This window comes from Arachis duranensis, chromosome 3 (genome assembly GCF_000817695.3).
Source record: "Arachis duranensis cultivar V14167 chromosome 3, aradu.V14167.gnm2.J7QH, whole genome shotgun sequence".
In the NCBI taxonomy this organism is placed as follows: domain Eukaryota; kingdom Viridiplantae; phylum Streptophyta; class Magnoliopsida; order Fabales; family Fabaceae; genus Arachis; species Arachis duranensis.
The window spans coordinates 113,584,655-113,597,137 of record NC_029774.3 but is presented as its reverse complement, the minus strand read 5'-3'; positions in this window follow the sequence as shown (position 1 = coordinate 113,597,137).

Below are 12,483 nucleotides of genomic sequence, written 5' to 3'. Positions count from 1 at the left end.
GTGCCAGTTTGGGCGTTTAACTCCCATTTAGGTGCCAGTTCCGGCGTTTAACGCTGGAATTTCTGTAGGTGACTTTGAACGCCGGTTTGGGCCATCAAATCTTGGGCAAAGTATGGACTATCATATATTGCTGGAAAGCCCAGGATGTCTACTTTCCAACGCCGTTGAGAGCGCGCCAATTGGGCTTCTGTAGCTCCAGAAAATCCACTTCGAGTGCAGGGAGGTCAGAATCCAACAGCATCTGCAGTCCTTTTCAGTCTCTGAATCAGATTTTTGCTCAGGTCCCTCAATTTCAGCCAGAAAATACCTGAAATCACAGAAAAATACACAAACTCATAGTAAAGTCCAGAAAAGTGAATTTTAGCTAAAAACTAATAAAAATATACTAAGAACTCAACTAAAACTACCAAAAACATACTAAAAACAATGCCAAAAAGCATACAAATTATCCGCTCATCAGGTGTGCACATGAAACAAACATTATTAGTAGTCATATTATTATTCTTGATATATCAACTAGGTGGAATTCCACCTATATGATGTTGGAAGTGATTAAAAAGTTTGAAAAGGTATTCGCTTGCTTTGTGAGAGAAAGTACTCATTTTGAGAGAAGTTGATGATGATGGAGGAGCCTCCTAGTTATGAGGATTGGAGTAGAGCTCATATTTTAATGCGGCTTTTGCAAAATTTTTATCATGCAACTCTTTCATTCTGTAGTTCTTTAAATGTCACTTCAAATACTTTTTTTCATGTGTTGTGTAAGATATTTATGCACTTTGAATAAATGGATTGTGAGTGATAATTTGGTATTGGGTGGGATGGCGTCAACTATAAAAGCTAAATTTGATAAGTATTGGGATGATTCCGATCACAGTTACACTTCTACTCCTTTGACTTGAAGTGACAAAGTCAATAAGCCATCTCTAGATTATCTACTACTTGTTACTATTTTTCTTTATCCCTAGTATAATTGGAATATATTCAGTTTACATTATCTGAGATGTATGGTGAAGGTGATAAGTCTTTAAGGATTTTCAGAAAATTGAAAGATATCATTGCTAAATTATTTGAGCAATATAGCATATAGAATCAGTGCCCTTCCCCCCTTGCGCGGAGATACTTAATATATATACTAGTTTTTATTCTGATACTACACCAAATTCTAGTTTAGACACGAGTAACAATGATAGCATTGTGATTAAAGACCCTATAAGCAAATGGAAACAAACACAAAAGGATAAAGCTAAGTAAGCTCAAGAAGAATGAAATGGATAGGTATTTGGAACTTTAAGTGGCAGAAGATTTTATTGGATTTGATATGTTGAGGTTGTGGAGAGGAGAGACTTTGAGGTATCATGTTCTCTCTTGCATGGATAGAGATATATTAGCCGTTCCTATTTTTACTGTGGCATCTAAGTCAATTTTTAGAACCGGAGGTCGTGTTCTTGATCCTTATCGTAGTGTTTTGAGTCCCCCTACTGTAGAGGCTTTAGTTTGCATTCAAAATTAGTTGAAGCCCCTTAAGATTTTGGTTGAGCTTGATAAAAAAGATGCTATCGTTGATTTAGGTATATAATGAATTGGTTTATTTTTTTTATCATTCTTTATTCTTTAATTTAAACCATTGGCTTTGACATATTTTGTTATTGTTGAATTGAATAGAATTTTTTGGAGTTATTAGTGTTGAAAATTCTGAAGTTCAAAGTCTATTGCAACCTCATGTACCATCTTAGGTATTCTCACTAAGTACTTGTATTAGTGTCTAATAAATTAGATTGCTTGTTTCAAATTATTCTAATATGTTTTACTAATTTTTTCAATTGATATTTTTTAATAGGAATAGATGGTTTCTGAAATTCAAAAGGCTTCATTAATTCACTTGGTCATTGTTGATTTAAGAAGGAATCAACTTGTTTTAGTATTGTTGTTTTATTTTAAGCATTTGCAGTTGTTTTAGACTTTTAGTGTGTTTTAGTGATGTTGTTTTATTTTAAGTAGACATTTTAGTGCTTGTTGTCCTCAATGATTGTTGGAAGTGCTTATTGGAATGTTTGGGATTATATTTACTTGTTTGTATATTTTAGTTAGTAATTATTATTCATATGTTATATTATTTTATTTTTGTTATTTAAGAAAAGTTTGTTTAAAAATATTTTACGAAAAAATAGGTTTATAAGTGTGAAAGAAACATTTTTATTGAATTTTTTACATAGAAATAAGCTTAAAAAAAATTTTCAATTATGCGGATATACCCGATATCCGATCCAATCTTAAAAAAATGGCCTATAGTATCTGATCCAATAAAAATTGTGCGAAATAGATTAACATTTTGACCATATCCAATCAGATCCGTGTACATCCCTAATATCAGGAAGGTGGAGGTCATACAGAAAGATAGATCCTTTATGATTGACATGCATAAGGGATCCATAAACAGTGTGAATAGATGGTGCAGTGGTAGTGGTAGACAAAGAGCAGAAAAGACAACGCATGGGTGACATGTGATTGAAACATCTGGAATCAAAATACCTTTGAGAATTACATGGAGAAATGGATAGAGCAGTAGATGGATTACCTAAGAAGGAAATAAATTGTTTAAGAAAAGACTCAATATAGAATGGAAAAATAGGAGATGGACTACCAAGAGTAGATGAGGTAGATACATCAGTAGTAGCAGCAGTCATAGGCATAAATTTAGGAGTGCTAGAATGAGAATGATATCTGTTCTGATTTGTATAAGTTGGACGAGTAAGATAAGTAGTGATCAAGTGGCCCAATTGTTTACAATAGTAACGATACATGATGGAATAGTTAGAAGTAATGTGGCCTTGCTTGCATTTTCGACATTCGACTGAGAGACAATCTGGGAGAAGGTAACTAGAACGACCACAATTTCGACAAAAGTTGTCCTTTTTATCGTCAACTACAAAGACAACATCAGATTTGGGTCGAGTTAGTTCGAGATGTCTTCCTTTAGACTTAAAATGAGGGAGATCATCTTCAAGGCGTGGAAAAAGATTCTGATGAAGAAGAGAAGTTCTGACTACCTCATAATCATCTGTAAGTACCATGAGAAACTGAATAAGACATGTCAAATTGCGATAATCCTCATAAGCTTTAACATTGGTAGCATCTTTAAAAATAAGTTCACAAGAGGTCAATTGATTAATGCGTCCAATCTGCACTAGAAAATCATAAATATTATGACCACATTCTTTCTTAAGACTGTGAAGTTCCTTAAACAATTAATATTCATGTGAAAGATCAGAAATGGTGTCACATTTTGCCATATACTCCCATATCTCTTTAGCAGTTTTAAAACGCCCAAATTGAAGGTGGACGGTACCAAGTTAATTTGATGATTCTTACTATCCTAGTTTTCCAATTTCTCTGCAAAACCTTTGTAACTATCAGTGGAAGTAAATGAGGCTTCTTTTGTCTTTTCAGTAACAGGTTTACTACTTTTAGTTGAATATACAATATCACCAGTCCGGTAACGCCATAATTTACGGCCTATGAGAAGTCTTCTCATGGCTTCAACATGATTGTTATAGTTTGAGCCATTAAGAATTATAGGAATTAACTGAAAGATACTAGTTTTTCCATGAGAATAAATAAATATTCCAATAATCTTTGAAAAATAGCAAAATTAGAGCAGAATTTGGAAAAAAGGAGAAAAAATGAAAAGAGCATGAAAAAAAATCTTAGGATGGGTCCTACTAGAGTGCCACGTCAGTTGACAAGTCAATAATGCAACAACACGTGGTAGTACAGGAGAAGAGGATATAACCCGTCAGGTTGCTGAGTAAGTGGGTAGATGATGTCAACGAATGGGAGTTAGAAATGGGTCAGATCTAGATCTAGGGGTTTGCGGATAATCCTCATCAGCAAGATCAGAACTGTTTATTTGGTAATCTGATTGGGCGGCACAGACAAAATTAAATCAGAACTGCTAATCTTCTAAACAGACTTGATGGTGGATAACAAATCTAGAAAGCTCGTGGAGAGATGGAGACAGCAGTCTTCTGGGGGAGCAAGTAGGCGCGTGAGACCTCTGATGTTGTGTTGGACTCACAATGGTGCGATGGCAAGGACAGGTCTGTTGGTGAAGACAAGCAACAACAGAGGCTTGATGAAATGAACGCTACAAGAAAAATGCTTAATTCTGTCAGATTTATCTTTGGATTTAGCGTCAGACGTTAGCGGCGAGACTTCCATTGGATTTACCATCGGATTAGGTAATAAATTCGTAAATTTAAAATATTACCGTCGGAACATAATTTCTGACGGTAACTTCGACGTTAATATATGGGGGGAAAAAAGGAATTTTGGGGCGCTCACTACTGTTGGATTTACCGTCGGGTTAACTCAATGGTAACATTATTTAGTGAAATGCTGCAATTTGAGGAACGCAAAGATGTTACTATCGGATTAATCGACGATAAAATTCTGGCTAAATTCAGACGCAAAGCCCTTCTCCCTCACATATCCGACGTCGTTTCCTCTCTTCTCTCTCTCTCTCTCTCTCTCTCTCTCTCTCTCTCTCTCTCCCCTCATTTGGTCACTCCTCTGACGATGATAGTCACCATGGCCATCGCTGGAGCTTGCCGCCGACGTCGCCACCATGCCTAGAGAACCAGTTATCACCGAAATTGCACATGCTCATGGAATCTGTTACTGCTATTGCTGCTGTCCCCGTCACATCCTCTGCCGTGGTTGCTGTTCACGTCACCGTACCGCCACCTCTGTCACCATAAAATTGAAGAAAAACTACAACCACTATCATTAGATTAGTTTGTTAGTATGGTTATTATGTTTTTTTCATATTATTTTGTGAGTTTAACATTTTGTTAGAGTTGTTGTTAAATTAGTGGTTAAATTTGCTTAATGAAATATGTTATTAGGAGTTATTGTGTTACTTTAATCTAAGTAAAAATTAAAATTGTGACGCCCCATATTAGTTTGGTTGAATTAAGAATTATGTTTTAATTAATCAAAGTAATGATTTTTACCTATTCTTTTAAGTTATTTTTTGAATTAGTTTTAGCTTGTGAATTTAATAAGTAATCCTTTTTATTAGGATAGTGCTATATTCTCTGAGCTCATTTGGATTTTCCTTCTTTTGTTGTCTATGCAGTAATATTCCAAGTTGGTTTTCTATCTATGAATATAATGACTTGTTTTAATTTTATGTTGGACTTACTTTTTCTAGAATAGAATTTTAGGATGGAAGTGGGAGAAGGTTGGATAGTAGCGCCTTCTCAAAATTCTTGTTTGCTGGAAAATTGTGGAGTTATAAGGGGTTGCGCTCTAGAATAGTTAGGATTTGATCTTTCATTGAATGTATGTATGTTAATTATTTATGCCTGCAGCTATTTTCTATATGAAAACTGATGTATTTATTTAACGGATATCGCTGAATTAAGCAGAAGTTTTGCCGAATTATCATTTAATTGTTTAAAACATGTTTGATTTGTCAGAAAATGATAATCGTATACGGCGGGAACTTCTAATCATAGGGGACATTCTGCCAAATTTTTTAAAAACTTATATAATTGTTGTTGTTCATTGAATTCTAAGGTGTGTGTTTCGATATGATTCCAAGTCATCGTTTGTGGGTGTATGAGCGGGATAACAATGGCCGAGGTTTAAAACCCGAATTCTTTGAGGGGGTTGACACGTTTATTGTGCATATTTTCAGCATGAAACTGTTTATGTCTGAAGGAGTTTCTAGGTGTCCGTGTCAAAAGTGACGGCTAACTAAGTGGTTAAGACCTACGGACAAAACGCTTCACCTCTACCATAATGAGTTCAAGGATGGATATTGGATGTGGATAGAACACGGAGAAGTGGATGAGTAGGGAATTAACCGGTCTACCTTTAATTTGAATAAGTTCGGTTGTTAGTCAACGAGGTTTCGCGTGGTGAGAGACCTAAACATGGATGAAATGACTTGGGAGGCTAACCAAGAGAGATATAACTAGATGGTGTGTGATGCAACAGGTGTTAATGAATTGGAACAACCCGAAAAGAGCCTAACACGGAAGCGAAGAGATTTTATCATCTATTAGAAGTTGCTGCAAAACCTTTATATGATGGGTCCATTCATCGGAGTTGTCTGTGTGTATTAGAATGATGAGTACTAAGTCGAAGTCAAATCATGTCCAAGAGTCTTTTGATAAATGGGTCACCTGTTGCAGCGAACAGTACTACAAGATGGATGTAGACCTTAACAAATGCAGATTTTATAGATCACTAAAGTTCCAAGTCGAGAGAGAATAATTTGGTAAATGTCGATTAAAGAGAATTTCTGTGAAACGGATGCACTACTTGCCCTTAATCCTGAGGTTTAAATGATTGTATGCCTCGATTAGTTCGGCCCCTCACATGACCTGGTATAGTAGAAACAAGAGAGATGATGGGATCATGATGCATCCGTCACACAGATTAGCTTGGAAGCACTTTGACCGGATCTATCCTACATGTGCACCCAGAAAGTTAGACTAGCTTTGTGCTCTGATGGGTTCGCACCCAATTCTAATTTTTAGTAACGTGTACTCTTGTTGGCCCGTAGTCATGACACCTTATAACCTAAGTCCCAAAATGTGCATGAAAGGACCCGTTCATGTTCTTAACTTGCATCATAATTGGTCCCAACAATCTAAAAGCCAAAATAAATATTTTCTTGCAGCCGTTGGTGGACGAGTTATAGGAGTTGTGGATCCATGGTGTATAAACGTATGATATTTCGACGAAGAAAATTTTTTGACTACGGGCTGCGTTTAATGTGGACCATTAACAACTTTCTTGCGTTAATATGATATATCAATCAGTAACATACTAGTTTCGTAATCTAATTATAACTTCCTTATCCTATTTTATCATACAGGTTATTCCGAGAGGTAAATCCAAAGACATCATTGAACAATTTTTCAAGTTGGTTCCGAAAATACGTTAGCGTGTAGCTAATTGACGCAACATATTCGGAACTAGTAACACTTAGTTAGGGCCCATTGAATAAGGTAACTAGCTACCCAATGTACAATATTAACGAATATCGATTCCATATCTTATAATGTTCAATTGGAAAGAAAACAGATAACACCGGAATTTGGGATCGTGGAGATTTAGGTAGGGTCCATTTTGATTGATTTGGCATGTTGCACAACATAATTGAATTACAGTATTTCTGTCGCACTACATACAAGGTATGCGTGTTTAAATGTGAATGGTATGATCCTAGTTCGTGACAAGAAATACGAAAGCACATGGACTACGATGTTATTGAAGTAAATATAACCAGAAAATATAGGCACTACGATCTTTTTATTCTACCTCAAAATGTACGATAGGTATACTATTTGCCTTATCCATGTTTATACAAGTTTAGTTAGGTGGTTGTGCTTAAGACTAAGCCAAGAGGCGCATTGAGTCTGATGATATGATAAAGGGCCAGGAACCTTACCAGATTGACAACCTAACTCCTCCGAAAATAGTGCTTCATATATACCGGTGAGCCGATCTCCCTTCGGTTTGCTGTTATGGATGATAACATTATTGACCTTTGACTAGGTGCCGACGCACTTCCACCAGAGGACGACGATCTTCAAGAAGAAGACGGGGTCGATGGCGGAAGAGGAGGATGATAAATTAGAGGAAGAAGATGATGAATCTAATTAGGATTAATATAAACATAGTTTTATGATATGTATTTCTTTAAGAAACTTTGCATATTTGTAATATATGTTTCAGTGAATGTAAACATAGTTCTGTGAATATAATATAGTTAATATTGTTTCAGATATTTCAGTTACCATCATTCGATATTTGTAATTCAAATTTTTCGTACTTCACATCAGATTTGAAGCACTATTTCAATTGTTATTTATTAGGGTACACTCGGAAAGGACGGAAAAAAGATAATTTAAATTTTTAAAAAAGACTACCGTCGAAATATTCCGATGGTAATATTGTTCTTTTTACAAAATTTAAATAACATTTCCATTAGTATTAGCGTCAGATGAATCCGCCGGTAATATTGCAGGAAGAACGAAATGGCGCCAAATATTACCGTCGAATTATTCCAATAGTACTGTCAACTAGGATCATTTTCATTTTTACTATATTTCGTCAGATAATTCGACAGTAATTACTGTCCAACGTAAAAATCTTATTGAATTTCTTGATCTAATATAATAATTGATACACTTATTTATACTGATAATTATAATTATAATAGTAATTCGACACCTACTGTACTAACTTTAATTTATTAACTCAAAAGAGGTCTTATTTTTGTAGAGATATAATTATTTATTTTTAAAAAAATATATATTAAAAATATAATTATTTATATTATAATTTTTTATTAATTTAAATTTTTGATAAAAGTGATTTCATGACATTATGCATATCATTGATGTTCTTGCATTGTTACATTGTAATTGAATTTGATGTGAATAATTTACTACAAGCGATTTATGTCTGATTTGCTGAGACAAACAATAATATAATCGATGAACCCTAGTGACTTGCAAGCAAATATATAATCATCCGTTTGTCCTAATAAATCTTACTCCTTTAAAAACTAAACGAATAGTAACCGTGAAAGCCAAGGCAGGAGGCAAACAAATAAGTGTATGCTTCTTTCATTGGTGTTACACTCTTACCAAGAGTGCAAACGATTATTTCTTTTTTAGTCACTTAAAAGAATCTCAAATATATACTGAACGGTGGAAATAACTAAGCATCGACTCCTTTACATAGTTTAGGTGTTTTTTTACAAAAAAAAAATTATTTTAAAATTATGTTGTTAAGTTAAGGTGTGTTTATAAGTACGGAATATTGAGACAGAAAGACAGAATCACAAAATCATATTTGTCAGATGAAACATAGATAGAAATATTGTATTTAAAATATTGAATTAATGTATTTTATGTGTTTATCATGATAAAAAATATATAAAAATACTAATAAAAAACACAATTAATTTTTTATTTTTTTATTATTTTTATTATTTTTTATAATTTATTTTATTTTATCATCAAATAAATTAAAATTTTATAATTTATTTTAATTTATCATTAAATAAAATATAAAAATAATAATTTTTGTACTTTTATTTTTTATATTTTTTTAGTATTTTATCTTGTCATATGTTCATAACTAAACCTAACTTTACATCTCAGCATTAATTAGTCTTAATTAACAAAATCACGGTTTGAGCAAATTCAATAAAAAAAAGAGAAGTAATAGTTTTTCTATCAAACCTGTTCTTGCTGAGTTTGGCCGGTGTATAGCTCGTCCATCGATGAATGTCTTCAAGCTTCTCGTCGGGATGAGTTATACGTCGGCAAGGAGAGAACAAGAGGGTGGGTACCTGCAAAAGACACTCCGACGCTCAAGTCAGTAAGTGTTTAAGAGGTATATAATAATTCTATGAATATAGAATGTAAGACATGAAATGAAAGTTATCATGTGTTATATTGTGTTTATAATAATTCTATGAATATAGAATGTATTATTGAAATTAGATATAGAATGTTCTTTTTATAGGCATAAAATTGATTAATAGAATTGATGTTATGACCGTTTGGTCATTAAGATAGAAATGATGGTCATTAAGTCGGTAATGAAGGTGTCAGTTACAAACAAAAGAATGAATGATGATAGTTAACACCGAGTTATAACTCATAATACATAATAAAGACTGAGTTATAAGGTGACAGATCACAGCCCCCAAGCTTTGTCCGCCGATCATATGATCCAGGCTAAACTTAGAAAATAAAATGAGTTATAACTCGATTAAAAGATGAGTGAATAATGATATGGTGAGCCCCCAAACTTAGTCGGGTTATTATGTCGGCACTTATTCAAAAAATAATTGAGTGATAAGAGTCATTCAATCAAGATAGTTGTGTGGGGGATACCTTTCCACTTAAGAACAATTTTAGCATTTGATTGTATATGAACTGAAAAGTTCAGAGATAGATATCCATTGACGGAATCGATTGTATGATCCGAGGATATAATGGTTAATTGTCTTGGGAATTTTTCCGACCCACAACAACTTATTGATAAATTTCTCTCTCAAAGCAATTAGTTATTGAATATTTACAATTTACAGTGAAGGTCTGACATGAATAACATAAATTGAGAAAATGAATAGGTATAAAGTCGTAACATATATTGAGTAATATATATTGTAAAAGTAAAATATTTCAAAGTAAAAAAAATATATATATACCTTAAAGTTGATAATTATAGAGAAGAAGACGACATATATGAATGTCATACATGCCAAATGTGAATATCTGAATTTTGTTTTGTAGGACATGCTTTAATTTGATAATAAAGCAGTAAGATAACAGTTATTAATGAGTTATACATTTAGTATAATGTTTCTAGCAGTTATAGTATGACGAGGGATATTCCTCGTGTAATAATAGTAAATTGCCTGTTTAATTTTTTACATTAAACAAATAGTAACATAAAATTTAATAGTATAAAATGAATAGTGTAACAGTTATATACAATTGATATATAATTAATTTTTGATGGAATCCAATTTTAATATTTAAACTCATCATTACTGTCATTTAATTGTATAAATGAAATCATTAAGCAGTAAGAATATAATACATAAGAAATAAAAATGTAATTGATATGGTTGTTATATGTCATTATTGTATAGAACATATATTGAGTTTTGAATATAACTAATAAATCAGTAAGTATTAGTTACTCAAAATATAAATGTAAAAGTATGTTGAATAAAATATATAATTTTACTTGTGTAAATAGAGAACTTTGAAAAAAAATAAGCAAATTTGATAAGTGAATTTGTGCTCAAATTGATTGAAAATCGAGTTTGTTTTCGGATTGATTGAAAGCCGAGTTTGTTCTCGAATTGGTTCATTGATCGATTATGAGATGTGAAATATTATGATACGTAAAAATAAAGCAATTTAAATGTATAAAGTATGTACTTTATGAAAAGTTACGATAGATTATATTTTGATAAGAGGTATTAAATAAAATCTTAAAAAAGATTGTTAAGATTGGTTCAAAAATTTGAGTGTAAATCAAATTTTATGAACCTAAGGGGAGTGGGAATTATTTTACTCGTCCCCACAGACGGCGCCAATTGTTCTTGCTGAGTTTGACCAGTGTATAGCTCGTCCATCGATGAATGTTTTCAAACTTCTCGTCGGGATGAGTTATACGTCGGCAAGGAGAGAACAAGGGGGTGGGTACCTGCAAAGACACTCCGATGCTCAAGTCAGTAAGTGTTTAAGAAGTATATAATAATTCTATGAATATAGAATGTAAGACATGAAATGAAAGTTATCATGTGTTATATTGTGTTTATAATAATTCTATGAATATAGAATGTATTTTTGAGATTAGATATAGAAGGTTCTTTTTATAGGCATAAAATTGATGAATAGAATTGATGTTATGACCGTTTGGTCATTAAGATAGAAATGATAGTCATTAAGTCGGTAATGAAGGTAAATGATGATAGTTAACACCGAGTTATAACTCATAATGCATAATAAAGACCGAGTTATAAGGTAATAGATCAAAACCAAAACATGGTTTCTTTATTAACAAAATATAATTAAACCAAGCACACTCAAAATATCTTCTAGCGACCAACGTCGTCAAGTATGAGCTAAGAAGCACTACAATACATGTTTCCGAATTTGAAATGATGACTACAAACATTATTACTTCAAAAATAAAAACAATTCATGGAGTCAAACAACATACTAGCTAGAGTAGTTGGATCTAACACGATACAGCCTGTGTTGTCTCTGGTCAAACATTTAATTTTGCGACCTGTACAATGCATTTAAATTGATTTCTCATGCATTCAGGATTAGGCGCCAAATCACTAATAATATCTATGCGTGACACCATATATATATAATTCTCACTGTTTATTAAGGACATACATGTGTAAAGTTAACTATTAGTTAAAAACAAAGCATTTGATCAAGTAATCATAGTTAACAAACTAAATTCTTTTGTGAATTGGGAATAATATATCAGATGTGAAAAGTGGCAATAGGCCTAAGGTAGAAGCTAAGCAGTTATATTAATGTTAGAGATAGTTTAATTTTTTTGAATAAGTATTATTATAATATAGTGTTAGAATTTTATGTTTAAAAGATCTTAAATTTAATTTTTGATAAAATTTAAAATAAAAAATAGCATAAAATAAACAAAAAAATAAATAAAAAAACTCTTACTTAAAGATAAATTATATCGTTATATTTCAACCAATTAAAAAAAAACAAAAAACCATGACACATATTTACCAAAATACGTACGTTAAAACTTATTGAAATTGCTGCTTTAAATTTTGCAAATTTTCTTTAACTAACAGTGTACGTGATATTCATATAAATAATTTGTTCTTTAAAATTCAGTCTTTTGATCCTTTTTAAATTTAACAAGATATTATTTTAATTCTTT